Source organism: Jaculus jaculus, chromosome 3, assembly GCF_020740685.1.
Source record: "Jaculus jaculus isolate mJacJac1 chromosome 3, mJacJac1.mat.Y.cur, whole genome shotgun sequence".
NCBI lineage: Eukaryota > Metazoa > Chordata > Mammalia > Rodentia > Dipodidae > Jaculus > Jaculus jaculus.
In genome coordinates, this window is record NC_059104.1 from 160,412,083 (window position 1) to 160,439,962 (window position 27,880).

Genomic DNA, 27,880 nt, shown 5'->3' on the forward strand with positions numbered 1-27,880 from the left:
CTTGGTAATATTCAGCAGGTTTTGGGAATTAGGGAGCAGAGAGGAGTCAAGTACAACTCTCAGGCTTTGGGCTTGTGCACCCTTCTCCTTTCATTATTAAACATTTCTCTCACCTTTTGCCTTAAACCTCATTGGAAATGTAGGCTTATGATGATTAATTGGGAGATAGCATTTTATGGAGATACTGATATAAGATTCCTTTAACATCATCAACTTCATAGCATTTAACATATGTGGTTCATCTCATGCTTTTTGTTCATGTCACTCCAGGAATAAATTCACTGGGTGAAAGCAGTGGTTCCCAAACCAGGTTGTCATCAGACTCACCTGGAAATGTGTTCTTTGCCTTTTATTTTTTTTAAATATTATTTACTGGGGCTGGAGAGATGGCTTAGTAGTTAAAGTGTTTGCCTGCAAAACCAAGTGATCCCGGTTTGATTCTCCAGGACCCATGTAAGCCAGATGTACAAGGGAGCACATGCATCTGGAGTTGGTTTGCAGTAGCTGGAGGCCCTGGTGCGCCCATTCGGTTTTCCGAGGTAGGGTCTCACTCTAGCTCAGGCTGGCCTGAAATTCACTAGGATAGCCTCAGAATATTCTTGCTGGAGACACTGACATTCACACTCCTTAGGAGATAATGAATATTTAAGGAGTAACATGGCATGTGTTTTATGAAAGCATGTCACTTAGATCTTGCAGCAGGTAGGTCATATTGCTCCCATTTTCCAGATGGAGGATGCAAGGGTCAGAGACTGACTTCCTCAGGATCATTCCATTTGTAAGAGGGAAAACAGTCTCATCCTTTCAACTCGAATCTACCCGAATCTTTCTGCAGCTAGGCTACCCCTCAAAGTAGCAATGACCAGCAGTTGTCTTGGAGTCTCTATTGAAAAGTACTCAGGCTGGGGAGATGAGTTGGTGGGTATAAATTATGTGCTTGCTGCTTGAACGTGAGGTTCTGGGTTCAGATCGTCAGAACGCATGTCAAGCCAGACATGATAGACACAGGTGCATGTGCCTATAGCAAGATGGGAGATCGAGACAGGAGAATCACAGGAAGCTTGCGGGCCAGCTAGCCTGGTATACATATGCAGAGGTGAACAGCAAGAGACTCTTCTCTCAAACAAGGTGGGTCACAAGGACTGGCACCTAAGGTTGTCCTCTGACTTCCATACATATGCAGAGCAGTAAATGTGCACACATGTGCATGCATGTGCACACGCACACACACACACACACACACACACACACACAAATTACTGTTCTTCCCACTATGCTATTTGAATCAGAAGTGTTTTAGTGTTTTTTAAAAAATATTTTTAATTTATTTGTGATCAGAGAGGCAGAAACAGAGAGTATGGCTGCCCCCAGGCCTCTTGCCATTGCAAACAAACTCCAGATGCATATACCACTTTGTGCATCTGACTTTACGTGGGTACTAGGGAATTGAACCTGGGTCAGTAGCCTTTGTATGCAAGCATCTTTAACTACTGAGTCATCTTCCCAGCCCAAAGGTGTTTTAAGACAATATCATTAAGAATTAAATGTAGTGCTTCGCTTCAGCAGCACATATACTAAAATCAGAACGAAGCCGGGCGTGGTGGCGCACGCCTTTAATCCCAGCACTTGGGAGGCAGAGGTAGGAGGATTGCCATGAGTTCAAGGCCACCCTGAGATGACAGAGTTAATTCCAGGTCAGCCTGGACCAGAGTGAGACCCTACCTCGAAAAACCAAAAAAAAAAAAAAAAAAAAAAAAAAAAAAAAAAAATCAGAACGATATAGAGAAGATTAGCATGGTCCCTGCATAAAGATGACATGCAAATTCGTGAAGTGTTCCATATTTAAAAAAAAAAAAAAAAGAAGAATTGGGAGTGGTGGTGCTTGCCTTTAGTCCCAGCACTCAGGCGGCAGAGGCAGGTGAATCACCATGAATTCGAGGCCACCCTGAGACTACATAGTGAATTCCAGGTCAGCCTGGGCTACAGTGAGACCCTACCTCGAAAACACAAAAACAACAACAAAATAAATAAATAGGTAAATGTATGTGATTCTTGTAGCATAGTCTTAAAAGGTAGAGGAGGAGCAGCCAGGGAGGGCTTTGTGGAGGAGATGGCATCTCTGTTGTCTGAAGGAAAGAGCCAGAGCAGATGAAGCTTGTGGGGCAACCCTGCTGCCATGTGGCACTCAGGTCAGGCATGGAAGAGGTAACAGCCCGAGCTTGGTGGCTCACACCTTTAATCCTAGACTCAGGAGGCAGAAGTAGGAGGGTTGCGGTGAGTTTGAGGCCACCTTGAGACTAACGTAGTGAATTTTAGGTCAGCCTGGGCTACAGGGACCCCCCTCTACCCTGAAAACCAAGGAAACAAAAATAAAGGCAACAGAAGACCACTTCTTTGCACGTTCACTACTACTAAGGTAGCCTGGCAAAGGAGAAAAACAAAATGATCACACATTTTAATTTTCACCTTCCTTTATGCTGAATATACTGCTTTGTATACCTCTTGTTGACAGTCTTCATACACAGATATAATACGTACTGGAAATAATATCCTGCTATCACTCTCTGTCCCCCCTTTCCCAGACCCTTTTTGCACTGTGGTGGTTTGAATGTCTTTGTATACATCACCTTTTTTTTTCATTTTTTAAAAATATATTTAATTAATTTATTTATTTGAAAGAGAGAAAGTGAGAGGGAGAGAATGGGTGCTTGGGCCCCTTGCGCATCTGGCTTATGTGGGTCCTGGAGAATTGAACTAGGATCCTTTGGCTTTGCAGGCAAACACCTTAACTGCTAAGCCTTCTCTCCAGCCCTGCATCATCTTTTTTATTCAAGACACTTCCTAAATATAGCCACTTCAGGAAGACCTTCTCTGACAACTGAAACAGTCCCTTTGTCCTCTTTCGATTTTCTACTTAGCACCTGTTACCATCTGACATTTTCTTGCTCATTTATACTATGTGCATTTTCCCGTGTATTCCTTGTCCAGCTCTGTGCTGCTGGGGAATAGCAGCCATGTCTGCTATTCCTCATATATCCCTGCTTCTGGGTGTGTGATTGCACATAGTACAGTTGTGTGGGATCAATGAATATGTTCTTGTCTTCTGCAAAACAGCAACCAATGCTTCAGTTATCGAGTTAGTGAGGATTACCTGTCTAATTTGATAAGGCACATAAGCTGACTAGTCTGTACCTAGCATATACTTTAAAACAAATAGAAACTACATTTTTAAAGTATCTGGCTCGTTACAGACATCCAACAAAGATGAATTCTTTCTTCCTTCCAGTTTGAGTCTCTGCAGTCTTTTATATAATCCATGCTTTGGTCAAGTACTTCTCAGGTTTGTTAAAGCATTATTTAAGAATAAACAACAGGGTTGGAGAGATGGTTCAGCGGTGAAAGCCACTTCTTACAAAGCCTGATGGCCTGGCTTCAATTCCCCAGTACTCACTTAAAGCCAGATGCACTAAGTGGTGCATACATCTAGACTTCATTTGCAGTGGCAGGAAGTCCTGGTGCACCCATACTCACTCTGCCTCTCTTTTTCTCTTTCTCTCAAATAAAAATAAATTAAAAAAATTTTTTTTCCATTTTTATTTATTTATTTGAGTATGACAGAGAGAGAAAGACAGACAGACAGACAGACAGACAGACAGACAGACAGACACACACACACACACACACACACACACACACAGAATGGGTGCGCCATGGCTTCCAGCCACTGCTAATGAACTCCAGACGTGTGCGCCCCCTTGTGCATCTGGCTAACGTGGGTCCTGGGGAATCGAACATCGAACCGGGGTCCTTAGGCTTCACAGGCAAGCGCTTAACTGCTAAGCCATCTCCCCAGCCCAAATAAAATATTTTTAAAAAGAATAAACAATAGCTGGCTTAGAATCGTTTTTACCTCTGTTCTCTCTCCCCCAATGCAAAGATGCTGCATTATAATAAGGGTTGACTTTCTCCTGGGAAATTACAAGTTTTTTTCTCTTTGGTTATAGGATCTTTGCCAATTAACTCTCCTTTGGATCAGGTGTTTGGGGGTTTGGTTTCCTTATCCTGGTATGTACTTTCTCTGGCAGCTTTTCTTGTTTACTTAATAAACATTTGCTGAGAGTCAACTGAAGTGCCAGGTTATGAAGATACAAATAGAAGCCCACAGGAGCCTCTGTTTTTCCCGATAGAGGACATAGGACCCATAACCATAGGGTGTGATAATGAAGCAGAGGAGGTGCAAAGGCGGGAGTGACTAACCCCATGGGGTGAGGCTTTCAGGGACCAGCCCGTAAGAAGAGAAGGATCCTGTGCTTAAAATGTGGTGTGGGATGAACCCATCTCAGCTTACATTCTGGGAGCTTGTTACAGCTTGTAAATGCAGTCATGGTCACATTAAGGTCATAAGAAGCAAAACCAGAAGACTGCGCAGGAGCTGGGTCATGGGGGCCTTCCTCTGCCCTGCTGGGGAACTTGAGCTTTCCCCAGCATAATGCTAACAGCACAACACCTAACATTTATTCAGTACTTCTCAAATCCAGCTTGCTCGCTCGCTCTCTCTCTCTCTCTCTCGTGCTTTATCGTATTAATTTCTCTAAACTGTAATTAACTGTAGGAAGTAGATATTGTCATAATTTCTATTTTCAAATAAAGAAACATAGGGACCCAGAAGATAGGAGACTTGCCCAAGGTTACCCACCTCATAAAGAACAGGGAAGGACTTTGACTCAAGCACTTTAAAGCTAAGAGCCCAGAGGGACTGGAGAGATGGCTTAGCAGTTAAGGCACTTGTCTGCAAAGCCAAAGGGCTCAGGTTCAATTCCCCAGGACCTCTGTAAACTAGATACACAAGGTGGCTCATGCATCTGGAGTTTGTTTGCAGTGGCTGGAGGCCCTGGAGCACCCATTCTCCCTCTATCTCTCTCTCTCTCTCCCTCTCTCTCTCTCTCTCTCTCTCTCTCTCTCTCTCTCTCTTTGCTTCTTTGTCTCTCGAATAAATAAGTAAAAATAAGATACTTAAAAAAATAAAAGTCCATCCTCATAAGTAGGGCCCTGCATTTCCTTCTATAAATGACTTGCCAGGGATCTGACATGATCAGATTAGTCTGTTGGAAAGGTTGCACATTGTATCTTTACAAGCGCAGGTTTTCTTTTCTAAAAGCATCAAAGTAACACATGCCAAGTTCTGTTTCTCCTCGACTCCAAGGGACGTGAGCTCTGTTGGTGACAGACAGGCATGCCTCAGCCAGTCCCGCACCACAGCTTTCCCTGACTATAGGAGCAGAGGGCAGCACCCTGGCAGACAGGCATGCAGTGAGTGAATGGTGGGTTCGTGTTGAGGAGACTTATTGTTTGAAAGCACAAAAGGTTTACACTCCGGCCAACACGGTGCCCCTCTGTGCAGGCTCTGCTCACTGTCCCCTCCCTTCGGTCCAAGCCTTGCTTGTTTCATGGCAGCAGAGCCCATGCATTACGTTGCATGTGTGTGTATGCACGTATGTGGGTGCACATGTGTGTCCCTGTGCTCCTCATAGCAGCAGTGATGGAAGTTGCAAATTAGGCCCATGTGTGCGCTGTGGCGCTCTCTCAGAGGACTGCGTGTGAGCCGGAAGCGGAAAGGCGGGGGAGGGGGGGAGCTGCTGCCTGCAGATTTGGCCTCACTGAAGGTCAGAGCAGGGAATAGCAGAACAAAGGCCTGAGCCATGTGGAAGAAGTTAGACATGTTGGATTGGTGATCAATTTCTTTGTTCCCTTCAAATTTTTTCTGATCTGAAAACTTTGCAAATCACTGTATCTTTCTGTTTTCAAAGTCAAGTAAAAGTCCTTTTCCTTTCTAACTACTTCAGCATTTTTTGGGGGGTGTGGTTTGAGGTAGGGTCTCACTCTGGCCCAGGCTGACCTGGAATTCACTATGTAGTCTCAGGTTGGCCTCGAACTCACAGTGATCCTCCTACCTCTTCCTCCCAAGTGCTGGGATTAAAGGTGTGCACCACCACGCCCGGCTTTTTTTTTTTTTTTTTGAGGTAGGGTTTCACTCTAGTTCAGGCTGACCTGGGAATTCACTATGTAGTCTCAGGGTGGCCTTGAACTTATGGCCATCCTCCTACTTGTGGGGAAAAAAGGGTTTATTTTGGTTTATAGACTTGAGGGGAAGCTCCATGATGGCAGGGGAGAATGATGGCTTGAGCAGAGGGTGGACATCACCTCTTGTCCAACATCAGATGGGCAACAGCAACAGGAGAGTGTACTAAACACTGGCAAGGGGAAGCTGGCTATAACACCATGTGGTGGTTTGATTCAGGCATCCCCCACAAACTTAGCTGTTCTGAATGCTAGATTCCCAGCTGATGGAGATCTGGGAATTAATGCCTCCTAGAGGCAGTGTGTTGTTAGGGGTGGGCTTATGGGTGTTACAGCCAGTTTCCCCTTGCCAGTGTTTGGCATACTCTCCTGTTGCTATTGTCCACCTGATGTTGGCCAGGGGGTGATGTCCAACCCCAGCTCATGCCATCATTTTCCCTGCCATCGTGGAGCTTCCCCTCAAGCCTATAAGCCAAAATAAACCTCTTTTTCCCACAAGCTGCTCTTAGTTGGATGATTTCTACCAGCAATCAAACCTGACTGCAACATACCTATAAGCAGGCTCCCAACAATACACTGCCTGTAGGAGGCATTAATTCTCAAATCACCATCGGCTGGCAACCTAGCATTCAGAACACCTAAGCTTATGGGGGACACCTGAATCAAACCACCACAGGTCTTGTTCTACCCCAGACTGACCTAGAATTCACTATATATCTCAGGGTGGCCTTGAATTCATGGCAATCTTCCTACCTCTGCCTCCCGAGTGCTGGGATTGAAGGCGTGCACCACCACGCCTGGCTACTTCAGCTTTAAGAGAGAGAAAGAGAGGCAGATATGCACTCTAGGGCCTCTAGCCACTACAAATGAACTCCAGATGCATGTGCCACCTTATGTATCTGGCTTATGTGGGTCCTGGGGAATCAAACCTGGGTCCTTTGGCTGTGCAGGCAAGTGCCTTAACTGCTAAACCATCTCTCCAGCCCTGTTTCAGCTTTAAGAACACAGCGCTTTCCAAGCTCTTGGCTTATGCCCTGACATAGACCTTAGGGGTCATCCAAAATATTAGGAATTAATTTTTAATTTTCAAGGTAGGGTCTTACTCTGGCTCAGGCTGACCTGGAATTAATTATGTAGTCTCAGGGTGGCCTCGAACCCACTGTGATCCTCCTACCTCTGCCTCCTGGGTGCTGGGATTAAAGACATGCTCCACCATGTCTGGCTTTAATATTAGGAATTTTGATCATTCCATGTATTTTGTCAGTGGGATAGTATTTATTCTTTGCTTAAAAGAAATATGTGAGAGGAAGGGGTTTCCTCTCAGGGATTCCTTACATAAAGCCCACCGCAGGAGGCAACCTACTGTGGGGGAAGGGCTCACTCTGGTGGAAGGACCTCCTCCTTCAGTCAATCCTTTCTAGAAGCAACCCCAAAGAGCTGCCCAACAGAAATGTGTGTGGATTCCTAATCAGATCAAGTCGACAACAGAACTTAACCCTCATACCAGGTAAAGCCAGATGTGCAAAATGGCACATGTGAATGGAGTTGGTTTGCAGTGACAGGAGGCTCTGTTGTGCCCATATTCATTCTCTTTCTTTGTCAAATAAATAAGTATATATTCTTATTTTTTAATTTTTTAAAAAAAGACTTATGGTATTCTTTTATGTATTTGAGAGAGAGAGAGACTGGACATACCAGGGCCTCACCCACTGCAAATGATCTCCAAATGCATGTGCCACTTTGTGCACCTGGTGTATGTGGGTACTGGGGAATTGAACCTAGGTCCTTAGGCTTTGCAAGCAAGTGCCTTAATGGCTAAGCCATCCCTCCAGCCCTAAATATGTATATTTTAAAAATCCCAAGCCATCCAGCACAGAGAAAGGAAATGGAGGACACACCCATATGCTGTTGGAAATTGTATTCCTGTTGGTAATTTTTTTCCTGCTTCATAAGAATAAAAAAGTGTGTATGTGATATGTGTTTATAAAGAAAAGGTGAGGCATAAAACATAAATACTCCCTGGCAGCCCATAGTCCTAATGGCATATGTTTTTAGTTTATTATTACTATTTTAGATAGAGTGTGAGAGAGAATTGGTGCACAAGGGCCTCAGCCAATGTAATTGAACTCCAGATGTTTGAGCCACCTAGTGGGCATGTGTGACCTTGTGCTTGCCTCACCTTTGTACATATGGCTTAAGTGGGATCTGGAGAGTGGAACGTAGCTCCTTAGGCTTTGCAGGCAAGTGCCTTAACCAATAAGCCATCTCTCCAGCCCTGTTTTTAGTTTTGAGGTCACCTTGTTCACATACATGCTGATTGTTGGTTTCTATGGTCCTGACAAGTGTAGCTTTGTGTATTTGCTTGCTTTTTTGGCTCTCATTGACAATTTCTTGTTTCCACATAGTTTTCATAACTGGCGTTTCTGATGGCTGCCCTGTGTTCTGTGGTGTGCATGGGTGCTGAACTGCCTCTTTTCAGACACTGGGATTGTTTCCTATTCTGTGTCAGATAAGATGTGTTGCAGTTAACTTTGAGTTGCTGCACAGAGAACCCAAAAAAAGCAATTTATGGGAGGAAAGGGTTTATTTTGGCTAACAGACTTGAAGGGAAGCTCCATGATGGCAGGGAAAATGATGGCATGAGCAGAGGGTGGACATCACCTCCTGGCCAATATCACATGGACAACAGCAACAGGAGACTGTGCCAAACACTTGCTATAACACCCATAAGCCTGCCCCTCAACAATGTACCGCCTCCAGGAGGCTCCAATTCCCAAATTGCTACCAGCTGGGGACCTAGCATTCCGAACTCATAAGGTTATGGAGGACACTTGAATCAAACCACCACAAGATGTAATGACCATTTTTGTTCACTTAGCACTTTGCATTTCTTAAGTTTTTTTTTTTTCCTTAATGTGAATTCCCAGTAGAGAATTCACTGAATGAAACTTTTTTTTTTCGAGGTAGGGTCTTGCCCTAGCCCAGGTTGACTTGGAATTCATTATGTGGTCTCAAGCTGGCAATCCTTCTACCTCTGCCTCTCAAGTGCTGGGATTAAAGGTGTGCCCAGAGAAACTTTTTTTTAAAATGTTTTATTTTTATTTTTTAGTTCTTTTTTTTTTTTTTTTTTTTTGAGGTAGGGTCTTGTTCTAGCCCAGGCTGACCTGGAACTCACTATGTAGTCTCAGGCTGGCCTTGAACTCATGGTGATCCTCCTACCTTTGCCTCCCAAGTGCTGGGATTAAAGACATGTGCCACCACTCCTGGCTAAATATTTTATTTTTATTTATTTATTTGAGAGAGAATGGATGTGCCAGGTCTTTTACCCACTGTAAGTAAACTCCAGATGCATGTGCTACCTTGTGCATCTGGTTTACATGGGTACTGGGGAATCAAACCTGAGTCTTTGGCTTCGCAGGCAAGCACCTTAACTGCTAAGCTATCTCTCTAGCCCAAAACATTTTAATTCTGCCATAGCTGCTGATTAGTTCTTGCTTTCTAGATGAGTCATTGAACATGGACAGTCACTAGCATTGTACTTGTATATCTGCCATATATATATATATTTACCATTATAGAGCTCCTGAGATAGTTTAATAATGTGCATTGCTTCTAAATAAGACCTGTTTATTGAGTAAGATATGTTGTTGAAGACAATTTAGGAAAGATAAATGTGTAATCAAGAAAACAAGTCATCTCTAATCCATCTACTGAGAAGTAAGGCTTTAAAATGTGTATTTTTTCCCATTTTCCCAATTTCCTAATGTTACATCATATGGCTCCATGAAAATGTAACCACTTTTCTGTTGTTGGGTAAAGTTTTACTCTTCCTTCCATCTTGAGGGAGGAGATACTGAGTAATACTGGAATGCACTTTCTTGTCAGCAAATATTTATGCACATCTTGGAATCATTGCTTGGGTAAATTCCTAGAGGCAACATTGCCGGGTTGGAGCATGGATCTGGTTAAGTTTTGGAGGAATACTGGAAACCTGGTGCTGAGGGAAGCTGAGTTCTTTAGCCTCATTTGTCGATGTGTATTTGTCATTCCTGCCTCCTCTGGGTTAAGTACAAGTTGCTATTTATTTTTCCATTTATCTTTTAAAAAAGATTTCAAAATCTGCTTTTGTTCCCTGGACATGTTGTTCTGAGATAAAAATCCTAGAATTTTTTTAAATTTTTTTTTATTTTTTGATTTCACAGTAGGGTCTCACTAGTCCAGGCTGACCTGGAATTTCCTTGTAGTCTCAGGGTGGACTTGAACTCATGGTGCTGCTCCTGCTCCTATTTCTGCTTCCGAATGAGTGCTGGGATTAAAGGTATGCACCACCGTGCCTGGCTTTGAATTTTTTTTTTTTCTTTTTTTTGGCTTTTCAAGGTAGGGTCTCACGCTTTCACTATGTAGTCTCAGGGTGGCCTCCAACTCACAGGACTCCTACATCTCTGCCTCCCAAGTGTTGGGATTAAAGGCATATGCCACCACTCTCAGCTCGAAATTTTTTTATTTAGGATTTCCCTCAGATTCCACCAGCTGGTGATTTTTATCCATCCACACCTTCTGTCCAACCTTTTTTTTTTTTTTTTTTCCTGAGGTAGGGTTTCACTGTAGCCCAGGATGACCTGAAATTTATGATGGAATCTCAGGGTGTCCTTGAACTCACTGCAATACTCTTACTTCTGCCTCCCAAGTGCTGGGATTAAAAGTATGTGCCACCATGCCCGGCTTGCTTGACTTTGGCTTCCTGAAATTTAGAACTCTTTGAAAGACACTGCTGATTTTAGCTTTAATTTCCCCCTTCTGAGACTCAAAACTTGTCAAAGCATGGAGAATCAGGGACTATGGAGTCCTTTTAGTGAGCCATCTATGCAACCCCTCCACGGCTCAGGGAACATTGTAGAAGAGTGGGTGGGAAGAGTGTAGCAGCCAGAGAGAGGGTGGAGAGGAATGTTGTGGAACACTGTCTTCCAGACATGATATGGTTATTACATTCATGACAGCAACTCACAGCAGCCGTCGTTACCTGCACAATATTAGGCCCATCAACATTCCGTCATGTATGGTAGAGGAGGGAAAAAAGCCATCAAAGTCGAGGAGGGACTGGTTGGAAAGGAGAAGGGGCTCAGAGGAAGGGGGAGGAGGAACAAAAGAAGGAGAGAGAGTTCTTATCAAAATACATTATAGGCCATGTATGGTGGTGCACACCTTTAATCCCAGCAATTGGAAGGCAGAGGTAGGATTACATGAGTTCAAAGCCAGCATGAGACTACACAGTAAATTCCAGGTTAGCCTGGGCTAGAGCAAGACCCTACCTCAAAAATAAAATAAAATAAAATAAACAATAAAAAGTTTTTAAAAATTTCTCCCATTCTCACCCATTTCTTTGGTAAATGCTTTTCCAATTCTAGTTTGAGGAACAGGTTTAAGGAAGATGGATTATTATATATGGAAATATGGATATAGTATTATGGGTGTTGAAGCATTATTTACAGAGAGCTTAGAGGAGTATGGAGAAAGAAGACATTCTATGCATGGGACTTGGGAGAGGGGCATCTGAACTTCTTGGAAGGTGAGAAGGAATGCTTTAGCAAAAGAAACAACATGCTAAGGAGGAAAAGAACATATACAAGAGTGAATGTCTAAAAGGACATAAAATATTTTGAGAAAAGGGCAGGGCATGGTGGCGCACACCTTTAATCCCAGCACTTGGGAGGCAGTGGTAGGAGGATCACCGTGAGTTCAAGGCCACCCTGAGACTACAGAGTGAATCCCAGGTCAGCCTGGGATAGAGTGAAACCCTACCTCAGAGAAAAAAACAAAATTGAGAAAAGGGAAAAATCTATGTGATGGAGCCTTGAGTTCAGTGGGGATTGGAAAGATGAATTTGGGTCAGATTATAAGACCTTTAGTACACTCACCTAAGTAGTTTAAACTTTATCCTTAAGGCTGAGAGTTAGTAGGCATTTGGTATGTGTGTTGGGAGGGGGTACTTAATAGATTGGCATCAGAAACCTGACTTGAAATCTAGAAATCTTGAAATCTTGCTAGGCGAGAGCTGGGGAGGATCTGAGCCCCACAGTGGTGCGGGAAGGACAAAGGTTAAGCAGAGGGGACGTTCAATATACATTTCTGGCTGAAAGTTTACAGCCTTGGTGACCAAAGGTTTAGGCATTCTGTTTGTGTGTTGGGGAGAATTTGCGCCCTCTCTTATAGGAATTTGCCAGCATACATATAAGTTAGTACATAGGAAAGTACTTAGCCACCTAAACGTGCTCTATAGATTAAAAATTTCTTTTAAAAATTATTGCTATATATTCATTGTATGAAATGTTGGACTTCATGATGAAACTTTCATACACTTTGATAATATTTACCTCCTACTTTTTCCTTCTCCTTCTCCCCTCCGCACTGCTCTTTTTTCTTCCCAAATCACCCCTCTTCTTCTTCTTTCATGGTGTGTGTGTGGGTGTGATGTATGTTTTTGTTTTTGAGGTAGGGTCTCACTCTAGCCGAGGCTGCCCTGGAATTCTATGTAGTCTCAGGCTGGCCTCAAACTCACAGCGATCCTCCTTTCTCTGCTTTCCAAATGCTGGGATTCAAGGCGTGTGCCAAAAGCTACTGCAAATGAACTCCAAATGCCACTGTGTGCATCTGGCTTTACGTGGGTACTGAGGAATCAAACCTGGGTCCCTGGACTTTGCAGGCAAGTACCTTAACCACTGAACCATCTCTTCAGTCCCTGAGCCATCTCTCTAGCCCTGTTTTGTTAAAATATTTTTGTTATTTATTTGCAAGCAGAGGAGAGAGAGAGAATATGAATGAATGAGAGAAATGGCCACTCCAGGGCCTCCTAGCACTGCACCCAAACTCCAGATACATGGGCCACACTTGGCATCTGACTTTATATGAGTACTGGGGAATTGAACCCAGGCCATCAGGCCTTGTAAACAAGTACTCATAACTGCTGAGCAATCTATTCAGTCCTGATGTAGGTTTTGCATATGTGAGAAAACATGATTACTTGTCTGAGTCTGGCTTATTTTGTTCAGTATGATGATCTCTAGTTCTATTCATTCTCCTGCAAATGACATAATTTCTTCTTTATGGTTCTGTGAGGTAGGGTCTTGCTCTGTAGCCCAGGCTGTCCTGGTATTCACTATGTAGTCTCAGGCTGGCCTTAAACTCACAGTGATCCTCTTACCTCAGCCTCCTAAATTCTGTGATTAAAGTTGTGTGCCACCATATACTCTTTCTTCTTTATATAGTTAAATAAAACTTTGTTTTGTGTTCTCTGTCTCTCACTCTCTGCCTCTTTCTGTCTTTCAAATAAAAAAGAAAGAGTTGGAGAGATGGGAGAGATGGACCTAACAGTTAAGGTGAAGTCTAAGAACTCATGTTTGAATCTCCAGGTCGCATGTAAGCACAGTGACCCAAAGCACAATGTCACAATGCACACAAGAGAGCCCATGTGTCTGGAGTTCATTTGCAGCAGCTGAAGGCTCTGGTGTGCCCATTCTCTCTCTCAAATTAAATAAAACTCGCTATTTTGTGCATATATTGTATGTTCTTTATTTATTATAGATATAAAAGCATTCTGCCTAGTGATGGTACTTAAAAAATCTTGCCTGGGCTGGAGAGATGGCTGAGCACTTAAGGCTCTTGCTTTCAGAGCCTAATGACATGAGTTCATTTCCCCAGTACCTACATAAAGCCAGATACACAAAGTGGCACATGCATCTGGAGTCCATTTGCAGTGGCTGAGGCTCTGGTGTGCCCATTCTTTCTGTGTCTTCTCTCTCTGCTTGCAAGTAAATAAATACATATTTTTTAAAAAGAAATCCTGCCCAGCAAGACTGTTTTGGGAATAAGACAGTATGTATAAAGTATTTGGTCTCTTAAAAAAAGTCATTCTTGAGAGACAAACTGAGAATTCCTGTATTTTATCATAATCCATCTTGTTTCCAGAGCTTATAGACACTTAAATTCCTTCGATTCTGGTTTGTAATGAGAAGGGAATCTGTTTGAGCAGCTAAGGGAAGGGTTTAACCTGACATAACAGTCTTCCAGCATGGGAGGAGACCATGTTAGCTCTCCCTCTGGGCTGGAGGACTGGAGGACTTTCAGGAAAATGCTTGAGCCCTTTCTGGTTGGTGGCCCTTGACCTCTGGCTACTCAGCTAGGCTGCATTGTGTGCTTCGCTGGAAGGGAGGAGGCTTGAAGAGGCCTGTAACTAAACTCTTCCTGTCCAGCCAGACAGGCCCAAGAAGGCTTCTGTAGAGGAACGGTTAGACATAGGCCCTGAAGTAGAGAATACTGTCAGGAGGCAAAACCTGGAGTTCTTTGCAGTGGTGTTTACTGTGGAAGGAGGATGACAACACGGGGGTTGGGGGGGAGGTTGCTTTTGCAAATGACAGAAATAGCAAGTTGGCTTTGGAAGGACCTTTGTTTTGCTTTGCTTTTGAGTTTTGGAGCTTTTTTTTTTTTTTCCTGGTAGGGTCTCACTCTAGCCCAGGCCAACCTGGAATTCACTATGTAGTCTCAGGTTGGCTTTGAGCTCACACTGATCCTCCTACCTCTGCTTCTTTCCAAGTTTTTGGTTGTGTTTTGTTTTTTGAGGTAGGGTGTCACTCTGGTCCAGGCTGACCTGGAATTAACCATGTAGTCTCAGGCTAGCCTCAACTCATGGCAATCCTCCTACCTCTGCCTCCCAAGTGCTGGGATTAAAGATGTGTGCCGCCATGCCCGGCATATATTTTTGGTTTTTTGAGGCAGGGTCTCACTCTAACCCAGGATAACCTGGAACTTACTTTGTAGCCCAGGCTAGCCTCAAACTCATGGTGATCCTCTTACATTAGCCTCCTGAATGCTGGTATTTAAAGACATGAGCTACCACACCAGGATCCCTTTTCTTTTTTCTTCTCTTCTCTTCTCTTCTCTTCTCTTCTCTTCTCTTCTCTTCTCTTCTCTTCTCTTCTCTTCTCTTCTCTTCTCTTCTCTCTTCTCTTCTCTTCTCTTCTCTTCTCTTCTCTTCTCGCCCCTCTCCTCCCCTCCCCTCCCCTCCCCTCCCCTCCCCTCCCCTCCCCTCCCCTCCCCTCCCCTCCCCTCCCCTCCCCTCCCCTCCCCTCTCTTCTCTTCTTCTTTTCTTTTCTTTTCTTTTTTTCTGTGAAGCCTAAGGACCCAGGTTTAACTCCCCAGAACTCATGTAAGCCAGATGTACATGGTATGCATGTGTCTGGAGTTTTTTTTTGCAGTGGCTAGAGTCCCTGTGTACCCATTCTCATTTTCTCTGTCTGTCTATTTGTCTCTCTCTCTCTCTCTCTCTCTCTCTTATAAATAATAAAATAAATATCAATTAATTTATTTTATTACTTATAAATAAATAATATTTATAAACAAATAAAATTTATTTATAAACAAATAAAATATTATTTATTTATTTGAGAGAAAGAAGCGGATAGAGAGATAATTGGTGTGCCAGGGCCTCTAGTCACTGCAGTTGAACTCCAGACACCAGCACCACCTTATGCATCTGGCTCTACATGGGTACTGGGAAATCGAACCTCCTCCTCCTTTTTTATTTTTGTTTTTTTGAGGTAGGGTCTTGCTCTATACCAGGCTGACCTGGATCTCACTCTGTACTCTCAGGCTGTCCTCAAACTCAGTGATCCCCCTCCCTCAGCCTTCTGAGTGCTGGGATTAAAGGTATGCACCACCACCTTTGAACTTCTAATTTTCCTGTCTCCACCTTCTCAGTGCTGAAATTACCAGTGTGTGTCACTGCCCCCTGTCTATGTGCTGGGATCAAATCCAGGGTTTCATATGTGTAGGCCGGCACTCCACCAACTGAACGCCGTCCCTGGCCCTACTTTTCATGTCTTGAAAAATACTTTAAGGGCAGCGGTTGAGCTCCCCCCTCCTCATTCCACACTCAATCCATGGCCCAGACCCATGCCAACCAATCCTCTGACTTTTGCCTCCAGCCTTACCCTGTAGGGAGTTGTATTTGCAGACCTTATTTGTCCTGGTGGCAGCTCTGATTTAGTCAGGGGACCTGTGGGCCTGAGGCAAGCCACTTCCTGGATTTCAAATACCACCTCTGTAAAGTGGAGAGAGATGACTGTTGATGAAGGTGCTGTGTCAGAGGGCAGTGAGATTCCGTTCTAAGCTATACAAATGAGTGAGGGCTTTGCTTTTATTAGTGTCACAAATATTATTTGACCCACTGGTGTTGAGCTGATTTTGAGGGATGCTGCTGCTCTGGAAGAGTGAGTCTCCCTTCTAGAGAAGGCTGTGCTCTGGCACTGTTGAACCGAGAAAGCAGCAGTGCCCACAGTGAATGAGAAAAGGCCACTCCAGAGTCACATGAAGGGACACAGCTTGACACACTAAGAAAGATACAGGTAGAACAGCACACCAGACAGATCTGATTTGATCTGAGACAGCGTCTCCTGTATTCCAGACAGGCAGGCCTCCAGCTCCCTGTGAAGCACAGGATGGCCTTGAGTTTCTGATCCTCTTGCTTCTACCTCCCGTGTGCTGTGATTACTGTGTGGCATCTCAGCCACACTGCACAGTGCTGGAGCTCAAACCCAAGGCTTGGTGCATGCCAGCCAAGCACCCTGCCAATTGAACTACATCTCCAGCCCTCAAACACATTCTTTTTAAACAACTGTGTTTCTTTTTTATTTTAATATGTATTTATGTGTGTGTGTGGGGGGGTAAGAATGGGCACACCAAGGCCTCTAGCCCCTGCAATTGAATTCCAGATGCATGTGCTACCTACCATGTGGATCTGGCCTACGTGGGTTCTGAAGAGTCAAAGCTGGATCCTTAGGTTTTGCAGGCAAGCACCTTAATGGCTAAGCCGTCTCCTCAGCCCCCTCAAACCGATTTTTTAAAATGTCCTTTTCTCATTATATTAGGAAACCTGTCCTGCTTTTCCTGTACTACTAGAGCCTGAATGGGAGAGGAGAAGAATGTGAGCTAGCAGGCATATTCTTTCCTAGAAAGAGCTAAATCTCACAGCCTCTTCAGGCCAACTTCCAATGCCAATTTTTATATCATCATTCCAGAAACATTTTGCCCATATATAGATGTAGTGCGATGTGCCTCCACCACTCCTTGTTCATACAATACACGCCATTGGAGGTGGAGACCCTACTTCTTACACTTAATCCGTCCTGCAGGTAGGCCGTGTGGGCCATTACTGTGTCATTCTCCATATACCAACTTCATGCAGATGGACGTTAGTGTGCCTACCTAAGCGCTGCTGCAGTGGACGTCCTAATGCGCCAGTGTACACGGGCGTAAGTATAAAGGTTTGATACATTCCTAGAAGTGAAAGTGCTGGGGTAGAGGATTTTTAATCGAAGATTTTTTTTTCAGTTTTAAGTCAACAGTGTTTGTTCTCCATGAAGGCATTGCTTAACCTTCTACCTGTAGTATAAAAGTGCCCTGTTTCTCTCTACTCTATGGAACACAGAAGGATCTCTACCACTTGCAGTCAAAAAATGGCCTCTCACCAGGTGTGGTGGTGCACGCCTTTAACTCTCAGCACTAGGGAGGCAGAGGTAGGAGGATCGCCATGAGTTCAAGGCCACCCTGAGACTACATAGTGAATTCCAGGTTAGCCTGGGCTAGAGTAAGACCCTACCACCAAAAAAAGAATAGAAAGGCCTCTCTCTTGAGCTGGAGAGAGAACACTTGCTTATGAAGCCTAAGGACCCAGGTTCAATTCCCCAGTACCCATGTAAGCCAGATGCACAAGGTGGCATATGTGTCTGGTATTCGTTTGCAGTGGCTGGAGGCCCTGGCATGCCCATTCTCTCTCTGTCTCTCCCTGGATAGATGGTCTAATGGTTAAGGCATTTGCCTAAGGAGCTTAAGGATCCATATCCATATAAGCCAGATGCACAAGGGGCACATGCATCTGGAGTTCATTTCAGTGGCTAGAGGCCCTAGCGTGCACATTCTCCTTAATTAATAAATAAAATAAAATATTAAAATAGCCTCTCATCATCAAATCATTATAGTTTTAATTATAATTATATATTTATTATAATTTGAATTTGCTCTTATGAATGAGACTGTTTTTGAAAATATATATTACTTTTATTTCCTTTCTTATGAACTATCTATTCATACCTAGTTTTAAAAAAATATTTATTTATTTATTCTAGAGAGATAGAGGCAAATAGAGAAATAATGGGCACACCAGGACCTCCAGCCACTGCAAATGAACTCTGGATGCATGTGCAACCTGTGCATCTGTCTTATGTGGGTCCTGGGGAATCAAACCTGGTCCTTTGGCGTTTCAGGCAAGTGCCTGAACCTCTAAGCCCTCCAGCCTATCCAGCCCTTTTTAAAAAGAACATTTTACCAGGCACTTTTTAATTCTGTATGATTTTAAACAAACTAGCCTTGTTGAGTCCTAATTTCCTTATATTGGGAATAATAATACCTACCTAGTGGATTATTGAAAAGATAAAACAGTTGGCTCCACGCCTGACATAGTTTTCAAATCATGACCCAAATCCCAAGAAACTTGGGAAAACATGGCACGTCTGGCAAAAAAATAAAAGTTAAAAATAAAAATAAATAAAAAGTAAGTTCTAGGTCACCAAGATAGTTACTTGTGACTCACCAGTGTGTGATTTAGGATGAGTCACTTCATTACCTAACCCCCCAATTACCTCACCTGTATGAGCCATAAGCACTAGATATGAAGTTGTTGGGGGGGCAGACTGGCTTTTGTGTGTGAAAGTATTTCATAAACTATAAAGGGCCATATAAAAATGTCCTGATGTAGGAGGGGCTGCCGCAGTACAGGTGGGTATTTGACATCTGTGGCCAAGGAGTGTAATTAACTTACAATAACATGAAATTAGCAGCTGATGTAAAGCAAGGGAGCTTGCAGCAGTTGATTATAGTAATGGTTAGTAATTGCCTCCTAGTAATTAAGCAATAATGAGCTTGCTTCCTGGGACAGAACCTTGTTAAAGTGAAGGATGGATCAAAAGCTTTCAATTCAATGTATGCTGATTGAACACAGTGGTGGGGTGAGCAGAGATGAGTGTGTTGTTGAAGTGTAGCCCTTGTGCTTTGGGATGGAAGAGCGATGGGTGTGTAGAGCATGACCCCTCAGCCAGGAACACCTGTGTAGGATGTGGTTTCACAGAGATCCACAGTATCTGGGATTACCCAGGAGGAGGAACGTTGTCTGCAGAGTCTGATTCTAAAGAACTACCATCTAGTAATACCTTCCTGGAATTTTGATTATAGCCTTGTTATTCCTGTGTGACTCCTCTGAATTTGTCAGAGGTACCTTGTTTGCCATGCCCTACCCACCTTCCTTCACAGCTTCTGAGTGGGGAAGTCATTTTGCTTACATCCTCTTAGTATGACTTAACCATTCAAACTTTCCCTGGGTTCTGTAGTAGAGAGTGCTCCATAAATTTTGAGTTTGAGATACACAACAGATTTTTTTTTTAGTGTAAGAATGTTCCATGTAATATTTGGGCTACACTATAATTCTGAAAATTATTCATATGGACAGACTGGAGATGTAGCTGATAGAGCACTTACCTCGATGTCCAGGACCAAGTTCTAGCCCCCCCACCACACACACACATATTCACATGTCTCATACAAGGTGAAAATATTAAAACTTATATTTGTTGCTATCTGAAATTGAGATTTTAGTGATATCCTACCTCTTCCATCTCTATTTTTTTTTTTTCATATCTAGTAACCCTGCCTGGGCAGTCCTGATTTAAATGTGTAAAATAGTGTTGATTAATGTTTCAGGAGCATTCATGGTAGCAAAAGATGGTAAAAGGGTTAGATGAGAAAATAATTCTCAACTGAAGTCATGTTGAGTAAATCTATCATTAAAGAAAGCTTTCTTCATTATGAGAGATGGTTTAATAGGGTGGAGCATGATGACACATGCCTTTAATCCCAGCACTCCGGAGGCAGAGGTAAGAGGATTGTTGTGAGTTCGAGGCCACCCTGAGACTCCATAGTGAATTCCAGGTCAGCCTGGGCTAGAGTGAAATCCTACCTTGAAAGAAACAAAAAAAGAAAAGAAATGGCTTAGTGGTTAAAGCACTTGCCTACAAAGCCAAGGGACCCAGGTTCAATTCTGTAGGACCTACGTAAGCCAGATGTACAAGGTGGCACACACATTTGGAGTTCCGTTTGCAGTGGCTGGAGGACCTGGCATGCCCACTCTCTCTTTCCCCCTGCCTATTTCTCTCTCTCTCAAATAAATAAAGAAAAGTAAAATAGAGAGAGAGATGGCTTAATGGTTAAGGCATTTGCCTATGAAGCCTAAGGACCCAGATTTGATTCCCCAGAACCCAGGTAAGCCAGAGACACATGGTGGTGCATGCATCTGGAGTTCATTTGCAGTGGCTGGAAGCCCTGGCTCACCTATCATCTTTTTCTCTTTCTCTCTATCTCATTTTCTCTAAAACATAAAGAAAGAATATTAAAAATAATTTAGCCAGGCGTGGTGGTGCCTTTAATCCCAGCACTCTGGAGGCCAAGGTAGGGGGATTCCCATGAGTTCAAGGCCACCCTGAGACTATATAGTTAATTCCAGGTCATCCTGGACCAGAGTGAGACCCTGCTTCAAAAAACAAAACAACAACAAAATAATAATAATTCATTTCTACATAGTGAATTCCAAGTCAGTCTGTGCTAGAGCGAGACCCTACCTCAAAAAAAAAAGTATCCCTGTATCTTACAAAGATCCCTTTTCTCCTTTTCTTCAATTATCTTTCCATTTTAAGCCTCATATGTACATCAGTTTATTTAGAACTATTATGGTGATTATGGTATTTGGGATTCACTTCTTTGTTTCCCAGTGTTCCTGTTTATTCTTCTGTGTTTGGTACTTAGTTATATGGATGAACAATTAACAGATTGTCAGATTGGTATCAGCTGAAGAAAGTCAGAGCCTAACTGCAAAAGAGGCCTGGGTTGTGCGGTACAAAGAGAAGCAGCAGTGTACAATGTGGGATCAGTGTGGTCCCATCAGCGCTTTAAGAACTAAGGGTTTCTAGAACGCCACAGTTCAAAGGGGGATCTTTTAAAAAAATATTATTTATCTATTCATTTATTTTGAGAGAGAGAAGGTCACAAATAGCTCAAGCTGGTGTAAAATTCCCTATGTAGCCAAGGATGAGCCTGAACTTCCAGATCCTCTGCCTCTACTTCCTGAGGGTTGGGATTGTGGATGTGTAAACCAAGCCTGCTTTATGTGGTACTGGGAATCCAACCCAGGACTGTGTGCATGCTGGGCAGTCTACCCGCTGAGCCATACGCACAGACCACCAAAGGTAGAGCATTGAGGTCCTGTTCATCTGAGCCTCTAGCCTTGACGCTATCAGTCTGAAGACAGAAGGCAGCAGCATTCTGCTTCAAGAGTCATGTTTTGGGCAGGAGAGATGACTCAGCGGTTAAGGCACTTGACTGCAGAGCCTAACAGCACAGGTTTGATTCCCCAGTGCCCATGTAAAGCCAGATGCGCAAAGTGGTGCATGTGTTAGGAGTTTGTTTGCAGCAGCTAGAGGCCCTGGTGCACCCATTCTCTCTCTCCTTACAAGTAAATAAACCAAAACAATACTAATAATAAATAAATAAAGTTTTTTTTTTTTTGTGGGGATTTCACTTTAGCTCAGGCTCAGGCTGACCTGGAATTCACTATGTAGTCCCAGAGTGGCCTCAAATTCATGGTGATCCTCCTACCTCTGCCTCTTGAGTGCTGGGATTAAGGGTGTGCACCACCACGCCTGGCAGAGAAAAAAATTAAAAAAATTTTTTTTAACTAAAGTATTTTTTTATGAGTCATGTTTCGAAGTTAGATAGATCTAAGTTTGAAAGGCTAGCTATATGACATCATCTCCATGTGTTTTATTTTCTTCTTCAGAACATTAGAGATGGTAATATCATAGGGTTGGTGTGAGGATTAAATGAGTAAATGCATGTAGAATACCTGGTATGCATGAATAATTGTCAGCTATTGTTATTGATAGTAACAGAATAGAAAATTCATAAAACAGTGCTTGGTCAGTTGCAACATGTTTGTTCTGCAGACAATGTAGGGCTTTGCTGTCTCTCCATGTCTGTGTGTAAGAAGTCAGTTTTCTGAATAGGTTTCCTTTTCTTGCATTCAATCTCATCACACAGTGATTGGTAATACCTGGGTTGTTCACAGTATGGCCCAAACAGAAGGGCTTCCTCAAAGCATGATAGGTTCCAGAAAATCTTAGGAGCTTTTCATTCAGTGATACATTTCTATGAGAAATGGAGAGCTGGCCCGGTATGGTGGTGCACGCTTTTAATCCCAATACTTGAGAGACAGAGGTAGGAGGATTGCTGTGAGTTTGTGGCCAACCTGGGACTAAAGTGTTAGATCCAGGTCAGCATGAGACCCTTCGTTTAATCTCTAGCACCAAAACAAATACATAAAATAAAGACATTTAACAAAGCATAAAGTAAGTTTCTTATAGACAGTCCTAACTTTTATTCTGTGGTCTCCAGTGGGTAACCATGTCAGTGTTGACTGTGATGGGCCCCCCTTTTTCATACCTCTTTCTCAGGGGTTTTTTTTTCTTCCATTTCTGTTTTTGGACATTCTCCTTGGGATTTTTTGTTTGTTTGTTTTTGTTTTTATATCTGACAAAGATTAGAAATAAATGTGTGTCAAACAATCTAAGAATAGGAAAAGAATGCAGCTCAGCACTGTTGTCTTGTTGTTGTTGTTTTTTTTTTAATTTAATTTATTAGTTTTCTTTTCAGCAAATACAGGCAGTTTGGTACCATTGTTTAGGCTCATCCATGATCTACCCCCTCCCAATGGACCCTCCTTGTTGATGTAAATGGGTCATGCATTGTGGAGTTAGCCCACAGTTATTGGTATTGTAAATGTCTCTGCATATTATGACCCAACATGTGACTCTGACATTCTTTCCGTCCCCTCTTCCGCAAAATTTCCCTGAGCCATGTTGGGTTCATTTTTGGTCTGCTTCAGTGCTGAGATGTTGGGGCCTCTGGGGCTCTGGCTCTCTGATTTGGTAGAAGTTGATTTTTCTCTGCGTTGGTCTCCTTCCCCTTTGTGCTGGTATCTGGTTCATCAGGAAAACAGCACCCTTGCTTGTTTCGCCAATTTTCCTTAGTTTCAGTCGGGCCCCTTTTGAGGTATGATGGGGTGGCTCTCTCCTTAGGATCTGTATCTATCTGAAAAAGAGAAGCAGATTCTCCAACGGAGAGTAAGTTAGCACCTGGAAAATTGAGATAACACTTACTTTTTTGATAGACAGTTTGATAGGTGTAGGCCCTCTTGTAGCCCATGATTGATGGTAGCTTGATATTGGAGAGTGGGCTTGTGTTTGGGTATGGTTCTGACTTGTTTCCCAGCTCCAGCTATGGGTCTCGTACCACTGAGGGGATCCGTTAGCCAAATCAAGAGCAGTTGGTTCCCCACCATGGCTGTGTGCCACTATTGCACTTGTGTGGGCATCACACCGGGTTATTTGTTGCTAATTAGGTTAGACCATGAGTTGCTTGGACAGATATTGGTCATTTCCCCCAGTCGCCCATGTAGCACCTTCTGGCATTAGACACACTGACTGTCTGGGGACTGACTCTCTCCTGGCTTCCAGCCATGCTGTTCCATTTTACGTGTCAGCTGCGTATGGAGTCTTCAGCAATAGGGTCTTACCATGTTGTTGTTTTGAGGTAGTTTCACACTATCCTGGGCTGACCTGGAATTCACTATGTAGTCTCAGGGTGGCCTTGTGCTCACAGCAATGCTCTGCCTCTGCCTCCCGAGTGCTCGCATTAAAGGCGTGCGCCACTATGCCGGCCTGGTTTCTTATAAAAATGTGTTGTGAGTCTGGTCCTTCCAGCTTTGGGTCTTCTTGCTGTCCTGTGCACACCCTGAGTTTTCTTTACAGTTTACTTTCTGTTTAGCTTTTGTTTTAGCTTTTTGGAGGCAGAGTCTCACTGTATAGCTCTAGTTGGTCTGTAATTCACTAGGTAGACCAGGCTGGCCTCAAATTTGCAGCAATCCTCCTGCTTCTGCCTCCTGAGTATTGGGATTACAGACATGGTGGCCTTCATTTTTGACATGAAGTAGTTGAAATTCCATGTCCGTGAGATTTATCGAGTTCGTCTTTTTTTTTTTTTTAACTTAAATTCTATAGGTAATGTAGTAGACAGTTTTTTTTTTTTTTTTTGAGTTTTGAATTTGAAGCCAGAGGAAAATAGAAAAAGGAAATCACATGCACTGAGTGCCTACCCTCCACCATTCAATTCTTAACATCTTTCTTGAATTCTTGTGAACAAGGTGTTAGTATTTCAAGGACACAGGCACCTGAGGCAGGCTGAGTTTGACCCTTAGTGAGAGAATGAGACTATGAATGATAATGGGAACAGTAGGGCCCCTTTGCCACTGCATAGGAACTCTAGATGCATGTGCTACTTTATGCATCTGGCTTTACCTGGAAATCAAACTCAGGCCATCAGGTTTTGCAAGCAAGTGCCTTTTACCACGGAGCCATCTCTCCAGTCCCTTCTTTTTTTTTTTCTTGTTTGTTTGTTTTTGTTTTTCTTGAGGTAGGGTTTCACTCTAGCCCATGCTAATCTGGAATTCACTACATAATTCCAGGCAAGCCTCAAACTCACGGTGATCCTCCTACCTCTGCCTCCCAAGTGCTGGGATTAAAGGCATGTACCACTACACCTGGCCTTAATGCCTTGTTTTTTTTTTTTTTAATTTTTATATATTTTTAAAATATTTTATTTATTTATTTGAGAGAGAAAGAGACAGAAAGAAGCAGGTAGAGAGAATGGGCACACCGTGCCTCTAGCCCTGCAGACAGACTCCAAATGCACTCATCACCTTGTATATCTGGCTTACCTGGGTCCTTTGGCTTTGCAGGCAAGCGCTTAACCACCAAGACATCTCTCCAGCCCCCTTGTTTGTTTTTTTTTTAAATTTATTTCTTCTTGGTTTTTCGAGATAGGGTCTCATGCTAGTCCAGGCTCACCTGGAACTTGCTATATAGGCTCAGGGTAGCCTCGAACTCTCAGCGATCCTCCTACCTCTGCCTCCCAAGTGCTGGAATTAAAGGCATGTACCACCACACCCAGCTTCCCTCTCTCTCTCTTTCTCTCTCTTCCCCCATATTAAATGCCAACAGTATCTAACCCCACAGGAGTGTTGTGAGATTAAACATATTGAGATGATAATAACCCACGATGGGAAGGGTTGCAGATTACACTTCTTTAGCCTCATGCTGCAGTCGGTTTTGAGTTTGTTTAAGCAGCATCGAGGTGCTGAGGGATGGTGGTGTACTATAGATATAAATAGTTCCAGTAAAGAATGGTGGGTAATTATGTAGAAGAAGGTATTGTGAGAGCATAGAACAGGGAGATCCCCTCTCAAGTCAGAGAAGCATACCAAAAAGAAAAGAAAAAAGATACGATGCTCCAGCTGTGATCTGAAGGAGAAGTGAAAGTTAGCTGGGCTTGGGGGTGGGGGGAGTGGAGAAGTCTGAAGAGAAGAGCAAGCCTGTGGTGTGTAACCATTGAGCTGTGTGTGGGTTGTAAGTGAGTGGTGAGAGATGAGCTGGGCAGTAAAGGCAGAAAGCTGTGAATGATCTTAAGGAGTGTGGATAACACGGGCCAGGTGCTATTCTTATTTAAAGTTTTAAAAATTTTATTTATTTATTTATTTCCAAGCAGAAAAGGAAAGAAGATAGAAAGGAGATAGACACAGAGAGAATGTACATACCAGGGCCTCTAGTCACTGCAAATGAACTCCAGATGTGTGTGCCCCCTTGTATATCTGGCTAAGGTGGGTACTGGGGAATTAAACCTGGGTCCTTTGGCTTTTCAGCCAAGTGCCTTAACCACTAAGCCATCTCTGCAGCCTCCCAAGTGCAATTCTTGAGACTTCTGCTGATTGCTTTAAGCATCACAATTCTGTGATTATTAGTCCCATTTTGTTAGTGGGGAAGTTGAACTTCTGAAAAAATTACCATTTTCCCAAAGGCACATACCTAACAAAATCCACAGCCAGGATGTGAACTTTGGTTGCTCTGGTTCCAAAGTTAGAATTCTTTTGATAATTCAAATGACTTTTGAATTTGAAGTCTGGCTGTTCACTTTATGATTTTGGGCTACCTTTGGTTTCCCATAAGCCTCAATTTGTTGAAATTATATACAGTATTAATAGATACCAGCTTCACAGACTATTGAAAACAAATGGAAACATACAATAAAAATACAAGTACAATGTAAGACATATAGCCAGTGTGACTACTGTTTATGGGACAAATTCTTGTATAGGGAACTGTTTTTCCTTCACTGTTCCGGTGACCTGAGGCAGAGCCCTTGGACAGCTGCCTGCATGTTGGTGTGGTTGTCAGGCCTCTCTCAAGAACTGTTGACCTCCACATACTAATTGCCGTACCACGCCTAGCTGCTTGACAGGGCACCGGGCTCTTCACCACCACTGACTCTGGCCTGGTGGTCAGTGTAACCCTCAGGCTTCCCTGACTCTCCCAAGCACCCTTCTCCCTAAGGCTCACTGTTCTTTTCTTATACTGGGCTGGCCCTGCCCTGCCTAGGACACAGTGCGCTCAGCTGTTTGTTACATGGAATTGTTTTTTGACTTTTTTTTTTTTTTTTTTAAGATGAATTCTGTGCAGCCCACTGTGGCCTGAAGATCCTCCACCCTTAGCCTCCCAAGTGCTTGGATTGTTGTTGAACGTTTTTGTTGTTATCTAACTTTTTTTCATGTTATTCTTAGGGGCAAGTATTGTCTGTAGATTATAAAAGGTACTCCGTGGGAACTATTGCATTCATAGGATGGGACTTTGTGGGTACCAAGGCTCTTTGGGAGTGTGTGTGTGTTGTGTTTGTTTTTATAAATCTTCAAAACAGTCCTTGAAAGTAGACAACGCTAGCCTTCTTCAGTCTAACGCTCTCCCAGCTGAGCTATTTCGGCTGGGTTTAACACTAGTAATCTTTCCGCACAGTTAGACAAACCACAGCCTACCCTATGCAATATGGCCATCAAATAATTCTTTCCTTCTACAGAAGGAACTCAAAGCTAGGAAAATGGAGTTAAAAATCATTGTTCCTTCCCTCAAGAGTAACTGTTGATTGCAAGTAAAGTTCTAGGACATATTTGAGGAGAGACAAAAGAGGCTTGCACTGGGTTTTGAGAGAGTTGGGCTTTGAAGAAAAGGTGACAAGTCTAGCTTCCCGGGCCAAGGAAATGACATACCCAAAGCCCATTGTGACCAGCATACAGGCACTTTGGGAAGTCACTTAGCATCAGCATGGCTGGCAGGAAGGGATATAGGAATGGGGTGGTAGGAGAAGGGCAAGATGACTGTAACTCCCACTTCTATGATCTTCAAGACCCCAAAACTTGCTGGACACTGAAGGACCCTTTGTAATTTTCTCCCCTTCATTGTTGCCTAGTGACTATCACTGCTGAGAGTCACACACAGCCCATAAACCAATTCTGGATGGCTATTCTTTGTTTCTGCTTGTCTGTACTCCTTGCTGGGCTGGTAATCTCGTTTCCATACACTAAGAAGATAGATCTTACTTTCACTTGACAATCTGTGGCCTGACAACTTGGAGGAATAAAGGTCACCGGGTAAAAAGATACCTGTGTCATTTACTTTCTGTGGCATTGAGGAATAAAGTCCATCTGTGACCAGGCACCTGTGTTCCTCTCGCTGTCAGGGTCACCAGAGGGAGGCATTAAATTGCTCTT

The 27,880-nt window shown here is 43.3% G+C and overlaps 1 protein-coding gene and 1 pseudogene across 2 annotated transcripts in view; both read left to right on the plus strand.

Moving 5' to 3' along the window:
- Positions 1-27,880, plus strand: part of Rab30 (RAB30, member RAS oncogene family) — a 107,714-nt gene that overhangs the window by 53,525 nt on the left and 26,309 nt on the right. The window contains exon 2 of one of the 2 annotated variants that reach the window (XM_045146515.1): positions 17,262-17,381. The exons of the other annotated variant lie outside the window; for it this stretch is intronic. The gene's annotated coding sequence lies outside the window, so the exon portion shown is untranslated. The remainder of the gene's footprint in view (positions 1-17,261; positions 17,382-27,880) is intronic. 2 annotated transcript variants of the gene reach the window in all.
- Positions 1,759-1,846, plus strand: LOC123459714 (annotated as a pseudogene).